This window comes from Lissotriton helveticus, chromosome 5_1 (assembly GCF_964261635.1).
Source record: "Lissotriton helveticus chromosome 5_1, aLisHel1.1, whole genome shotgun sequence".
Classification (NCBI taxonomy): domain Eukaryota; kingdom Metazoa; phylum Chordata; class Amphibia; order Caudata; family Salamandridae; genus Lissotriton; species Lissotriton helveticus.
Genome location: NC_136065.1, coordinates 1,622,008,665 through 1,622,015,798, shown reverse-complemented (window position 1 = coordinate 1,622,015,798; position 7,134 = coordinate 1,622,008,665). Strand labels below are relative to the sequence as shown.

General features: G+C 59.1%; 1 non-coding gene across 1 annotated transcript; it reads left to right on the top strand.

Annotated features, from left to right (window-relative positions):
* Positions 1 to 1,996: 1,996 nt before the first annotated feature.
* On the top strand, positions 1,997 to 2,150 carry LOC144756870 (5.8S ribosomal RNA). The gene has a single exon (XR_013595371.1). It is a non-coding gene; the product is annotated as a 5.8S ribosomal RNA (ribosomal RNA).
* The last annotated feature ends 4,984 nt before the right edge of the window (positions 2,151 to 7,134 follow it).

The following is a 7,134-nucleotide window of genomic DNA, read 5'->3' as shown; positions in this document are numbered from 1 at the left end:
TACTCCAAGTCATTAAATCTCGCCAGCGAGACTGCGCATGTGCGCAGCCTATGCTAGCCGAGACCTAAAAAAGTGTTCTGCGCTTAACCAAGAGTTTTCTATCTCACTATAAAAGTACTTTCAAATAAACTCACCATTGTATGAAGGTCACCATTTAAGTTTCACTTATCTCTTTAATGTCAGTTCACATGTTTTCTCTTGTTGTCACCTTGCAATCATACATGTTAGGAGAAATTGCAGTCAAATAACACATGATAATGCGCAAGTGAAAAGCCATGAATTAAATTATACCTCTAGAATAATAAGGGCTAATGATAATATTCCAGGACCAGGCAATGCAACATGAAATACACTTTATAATGATTGTCATCATTAGTGTTATAAAAGAGCACCATTAACTTAAACAGGTTGTATTCTAGGAGACTCTAGCATGGACGGGGACTCTGGTGCTCATGACAAGTAGTTGCATTCATTTTATAATATCCTAAAAAGGAAGGTAGATGTACGTTTTGTAAAGAGTGACCCACTCCACAACCAAGCGTAACACTATTCAAATAAAACCTCGCTGTATGGCTCACCTACAACAAAAAGCCTTATTGTTAAAGAACGCGACTGGTTAGCATACAGCCGTCCACGATACTTTCTAAGACTTCTGAGTGTACTTGTTAGTGGTTACTCTCGTTTTCTTAACATACTGAAAAAGAGGTAGGGGTACATTAAGTCAAGTGTGGCCCTCTCCATGACAAAGCATACAAACATACTACAACTGAAGCCACACCGTAGGTCTCACCTCGAGAAGATGGAATCTTTAAGCCAACTCATTAGTGTAATTGCCCATAAATGGTAAGAACCCTGATAAGCTCCTCTCCTGCAGAGTAAAGCATAGTGTTATGCTCACAAGCAACATAACAGAAATTTTCCTCACGGCCACCTAAATGCACGGTCACTCACCATAATCTCCACAAGCAGTTAATTCTCAGCAGTACATGCACAACTCGATGTAGCGTGTGGGAGTACGCCGCGGCCATTGCTGTTTACATATTGGCCCTGCTACATGCTCGTCAAGAGGTGAATACTTTACCCACCACGTGACTATCCAGTAGTACTGCCGCCCTGCAACTCTTGGCACCGATTGTGATGACAATACAGTCGCCGTCTTAGAATGGAGAATTTATAATAAAACCAGTGTCAAACAAACGGTAAAAACTCTCAGCACTAGACACGTGTACTTCATGTCTCCCTCCAGCGTTTGTAAGCCTTACAAAATGCCAACATATTAGCTTGATACAGAGAATGTCATACCAGTATCAAACTCATCAATTCAACAGTACAACTAAGCCATTAATTATAGCGCATTTCTCCAAAAAGTATCCCACGTGTTCGACATGGAATCCTGTCTACATTGAGCTCTATGAGGAAGCAATTGGTTCCCACTAATCCTCATAAAAAGACTTTGGGCCAGATGTATCAAAGAATAGTTTTGAGATTCTCAAATAGCGATTTTTAAAGTATCGCAATTTGAGAATTCCAACACTATTCTTTCCTTAGGTTGGAGTGCCATCTAGAGCAAGTCGAGTAGAAAAGGTGTTGGAATATTCCTTATGTTGGAGCGCCATCTAGAGCAAGTTGAGTAGGGAAGGTGTTGGAATATTCCTTATGTTGGAGCGCCATCTAGAGCAAGTCGAGTAGGGAAGATGGTGGAATATTCCTTATGTTGGAGCGCCATCTAGAGGAAGTCGAGTCGGGAAGGTGTTGGAATATTCCTTATGTTGGAACGCCATCTGGAGCAAGTCGAGTAGGGAAGGTGTTGGAATATTCCTTAGGTTGGAGCGCCATCTAGAGCAAGTCGAGTAGGGAAGGTGTTGGAATATTCCTGGGGTTGGAGCGCAATCTAGAGCAAGTCGAGTAGGAAAGGTGTTGGAATAGTAGCGCTCAATGCTTTCCAATAGGGTGACCAGATGGCCGAGCCGGCCTGGAAGTCCCGATGAGGGCTCGTCCGCCTCCCCAGTGGATCACTCGACTCGCACGTCGATGAAGAAAACAACTAGCTGTTAGAATTAGTCTGAATTGCAGGACACATTGATCATCGACACTTCGAATGCACCTTGCGGCCCCGGGTTCCTCCCGGGGCTAAACCTGTCTGAGGGTTGCTCGATCGTCAATCGCCCCGGGGCTTTCCCCGGACACAACTGTGGCCGTTGCAGGGTTAGCTCTACTTCCCTTCATCCCCCCATAAGGTTAGACCCCCCTGATAGCCTGTGGCAGGGTCCCTCACCGGGTCCTGCCGTGGACGCACGTCGCCGGAGCGCCTGGCCCCGAGAAGGGGTCTGTCGACCGGTCCGCCCAGGCCTGTCCTGGGTGCCTGGCTGCGTGCTGCATGTGGCTGTCTGTGGTATCCCACCGGCAGCCCGCGTGCACGCGCCTCCGGCGCCCACCTCCACGACCGGCTCCCTGGGTAGGGCGTAACCCCTCCAGATCGGATCCGATCCGGGGAAAGAGGGCGCGCGCTGCAGGGATGCCAGGCCCCTGCTCCGGCAGGGGCCTGGCCTTCTCCAGCAATCCCCTTGACGCTCCGGCGTTTTCTTCTGACTACGACCTCAGATCAGATGTGGCGACCCGCTGAATTTGAGCATATTACCAAGTGGAGGAAAATAAACTAACCAGGATTCTCCCAGTAACGGCGAGAGAAGAAGGAGTAGCCCAGCGCTGAATCCCCGCACTGTGGCGGGCGCGAGAAATGTGGCATACAGAAGACCGACTCCCCAGTGTCGCTCAGGGGCCCAAGTCCTTCTGATCGAGGCTCCCCCCGCAGATGGTGTTAGGCTTGTAGCAGCCCCTGGCGTGCAGGGATCGGGTCTTCTCGGTGTCGGGTTGCTTGGGAATGCAGCCCAAAGTGGGTGGTAAACTTCATCTAAGGCTAAGTACGGGCCCAAGACCGATAGCCAACAAGTTCTGTAAGGGAAAGTTTAAAAGAACTTTGAAGAGACCGGGGTACAGGGACAGGGGCCGCCATCCCTTGCGGGTCAGCAGGGTGACCAGATGGCCTGGGTCGGCTGGGCCTACCCTTCCCGCTGCTCCCGGGAAGTCAAGCAGGGAAGCAAGCAGCGGCAGCCTTGGGGAAGGAGCCTACCGAGTGGCTGCCCCGGAGCGCCTGCCCACCCTCGCCGGACTGCAAGGGTGACTGAGTACGGCACCCTCCAAGGCCATCTGGATGCTGGGTCATCCTGGGCCATCTGGTCGCCTAGCTGCATGACCGGATGGCCCTGCGGGCCGGGTGACTAGATGGCCCTGCGGGCTGAGCGACCAGATGGCCCTGTGGGCTGGATGACCAGATAACCCTGCTGGCTGGGTGACCAGATGGCCCTGCGGGTCGGGTGACCAGATGGCCCTGCGGGCCGGGTGACCAGATGACTCTGCGGGCTGGGTAACCAGATGGCCCTGCTGGCTTAATAGTCGAGAAGAATGGGCTCCCCGGGCAGGCCATCGGGGTGAGGACGTGGCCTGGACTTAACCCTCCTTTCTTCCAGCCGAGGGTCCGGGTGCTGTGGACAGGGGGTCCACCGGGGCCCCTGGGAGGCTCTCCCTGACCTGGCTAAGGTTCAGAAGCTGGGCCCAGGCCTGGGGCTTGAGCTCCATCCTGCAAGCCAGCCAAGGTTCTGGGTGTTCATCTGGGCCAAGGGAGGCTCTCCCCGGCCTGGCTAGGGTTCAGAAGCAGAGGCCGGGTCCGGGGCTTGAGCTCTGTCTGGAAGGCCATGGGGTGCTGGAGCCTCCCCATGTCGAAAAACAAGCTGAGGGTCCGAGTGCGGTCATCGGGGCCAAGGGTGGCTCCCCCTTGCCTGGCTGGGTGTTGGAAGCAGGGTGTTGGAAGCAGTGTTCGGGGCTTGAGCTCCATCTGGCAGGCCATGGGGTGCGGGAGCACCCCCATCCTGCAAGCCAGCCAAGGGTCCGGGTGTTCATCGGGGCCAAGGGAGGCTCTCCCCAGCCTGGCTAGGGTTTGGAAGCAGGGACCGGGCCCAAGGCTTGATCTCTGTCCAGCAGGCCAAGGGGGTGCTTGAGCCTCCCTGTCCTGCAACCCAGCCGAGGGTCCAGGCGTTCATCAGGGCCAAGTAGGGCTCTCCCCGGCCTGGCTAGGGTTCAGAAGCTGGGCCCGGGCCTGGGGCTTGTGCTCCATCCGGTGGGCCGCTCGGTGCGGGAGCCCCCTGTCCTGCAAGCCAGCCCAGGGTCCGGGCGTTCATCGAGGCCAAGGGGGGTTCTCCCCGGCCTGGCTAGGGATCGGTAGCCGGGTCTGGGGCTTGAATTCCATCTGGCAGGCCCCGGGTGTGGGTGCCCCCCTGTCCTGCAAGCCAGCCGAGGGTCCGGGCATTCATTGGGGCCAAGGAGGGCATTCCCCCGCCTGGCTACGGATCAGAGGCTGGGCCTGGGGCTTGAGTTGCATCCGGCAGGCCCTGGTGTGCGGGAGTCCCCTGTCCTTCAAGCCAGCCGAGGCTCCGGGTGTTCATCGGGGCCAAGGGAGGCTCTCCCCGGCCTGGCTAGGGTTCGGAAGCTGGGCCCAGGCCTGGGGCTTGAGCTCCATCCTGCAAGCCAGCCGAGGGTCCTGAGCGTTCAATGGGGGCCAAGGGAGGCTCTCCCCAGCCTGGCTAGGGTTTTGAAGCAGGGACCAGGCCCGGGGCTTGATCTCAGCCCGGCAGGCCATGGGGTGCTGGAGAACTCCCGTCCTGCAAGCCAAACTAGGGCGTTGGGCGCTGGGCGCTGGGGACAGGGGGGTCCACCAGGGCCCGGGGAGGCTCTCCCTGGCCATGCTAGGGTTCAGAAGCTGGGACTGGGCCCAGGGTTCGGGCTCTGTCTGGTCGGTCCTGGGATGCAGGAGCACCCCATCCTGCAAGCCAGCCGAGTGTCCGGGCTCTGGGGATGGGGGTCCACCAGCACCCGGGGAGGTTCTCCCCAGCCTGGCTAGGGGCAGGGTATACCGGGACACCCCTCCCAGGCTAGCAGTTCTCTGCTGCGGACAAGATGGGCAATGCCCGGACAAAACCTCCCCACCGTCCCGAGGAGCTCCCTCCTCCAGCCCACGGCATAGCTAAGTGCCCGGGACTGGCTCCATGGGTTCCGGGTATTTCCTCCCCCGGGCGTCTGGGCCTGAGAGCTCTGGCGGTCCTCCCTGTGCCTCAGGCCCAGCCAGTGCCCATGAGCCGCCCGGGAAGCAGAGCCCTGCACGGGCAGGCAGAAGTCATTCAGCAATAATTCGGCTCAGGAAGGGCAGATGGGAGTCCTTTCAGTCCCGACCATCTGGTCACACCTTTCCCCTTGGCTATCTGGTCGCACGCAATGCTTTCCAATGGGGCGACCAGATAGCTGGGCTGCCCTGGAAGTCCCGTGAGGGCTCATTTGCCTCCCCGATCCCAGCCAGGGCTCCAGGAGGTCAGGTGCATCTGCACCTAGGGTCCCCCGAGTCTCACAGTGCACACGGGTTACCAGAAAGGGGTGTAACCTTCCTCTGGACTACTAGGGACAGGTTATGCCGGAACATCCCTCCCGGGCTGGTGGTTCTCTGCCGGGGACCAGATGGGCTATGCCCGGGCAACACCTCTCAGGCATCCGGGGCTTCCTCCTCTGATCCACGTCATGGCAAAGTGCCCGGGAAGGGCTCCATGTGTCCTGGGCTGTCCTCCCCCGGGCGTGCAGGCCCGAGCTCTCCTGTGGGCCTCCCCGTGCCAGAGGCTCAGCCCGGGTCTCCGAGCCCCCGGAAGAAGAGCCCCCGAGCCCAGCCAGGGCAGGCGGGAGCCCTACCGGGAAGGCTTGACTCGGGGCAGGCAGATGGGAGTCCTTACGGTCCCGGCCATCTGGCCGCACCTCTCTCCTCGGCCATCTGGTCGCATGCAATGCTTTCCAATGGGGCGACCAGATGGCCGGGCTGGCCTGTGTGTTCCAATGAGGGCTCATTCGCCTCCCGGATCCCAGCCAGGGCTCGAGGAGGTCAGACGCATCCGCGCCTAGGGTCCCCTCCGTCACTCGGTACGCACGGGCTACCAGATAAAGGGGTAGCCTTCCTCTGGATTACTCAGGGCAGGTTATGCCGGGACACCCCTCCCAGGCTGACGGTTCTCAGCTGGGGATCAGTTGGACTGGGCCCGGACGACACCTCCCCAGCGCCTGGGGCTCCCTCCTCCAGCCCGCGGCATGGCAAAGTGCCAAGTACAGGCTCCCTCGGTCCTGGGCAGCCCTCCCCTGGGCATCCGTGCCCACTGAGCCCCTGCAGGACTCCCTGTGCCGGGGCCTCTGAGCCCTCGGGATGCACTGCCCCGAGCCCTGCAAGTGTAGGCGGGAGCCGTCCTGCGAAGGCTCGGACAGGCAAAGGTGACGCCAGATGGCCGGGCTGCCCTGGAAGTCCCAATGAGGGCTCATTTGTCTCCCCGGCTAGGGTCTCCAGAGTCTTGTGGTGCGCACGGGTTACCAGAAAGGGGGGTAGCCTTCCTCCATATTACTAGGGACAGGGTACTCTGGAACCCGTCTTGGCCTAGTGGTCCCCAGCCAGCAGCCGGACGGGCCAGGACAGCCCCCCCCAGCTTGTGCTCCATCCTTGTTCCTGCCACTTGGCAGGGTGCCCAGGATGGGGTCCCGTGGGCCTGGAGAGGCTGCCCCTGTGAATCTGGGCCTGGGAGCTCCGGCTGGGTCCTGGGCCTTGGGTTGGGTGCTCCAGTCTTAGGCCCCGTCCCCCGACCTGCCACTCCACTAAAGGCCTGGAATGGGATTCCATCATGCCAGGGAAGCCCCCTGCTTGGCTGGGTGCAGGGGCTCCCAGAGGCCCTGGGGATGGCAGCCCCCCAACCCCGGGCTCTGTCCTCGGTCCTGCCACATGACAGGGTGCCCGGGGCAGAGTCCTGGGGGTCCAGGGAGGCTTCCGCCGTGCCTCGGGCCCGGTATCCCTGGCGGGGTCCAGGAGGTCCTGCCCGTCCCCGGGTCGGGTGCTCCAGCCATGGGCCCGTCTCCAAGCCTGCCACTCTGCCAAAGGCCCAGGATGGGGTTCTGTCATGCCTGGGGCACCTCCCCCTGCTTAGCTTGGTTCAGGGCTCCCAGGGAGCCCGGAGGAGGACAGCCTCCCCACCCCGGGCTCTGTCCTTAGTCCTGCTGCATGGC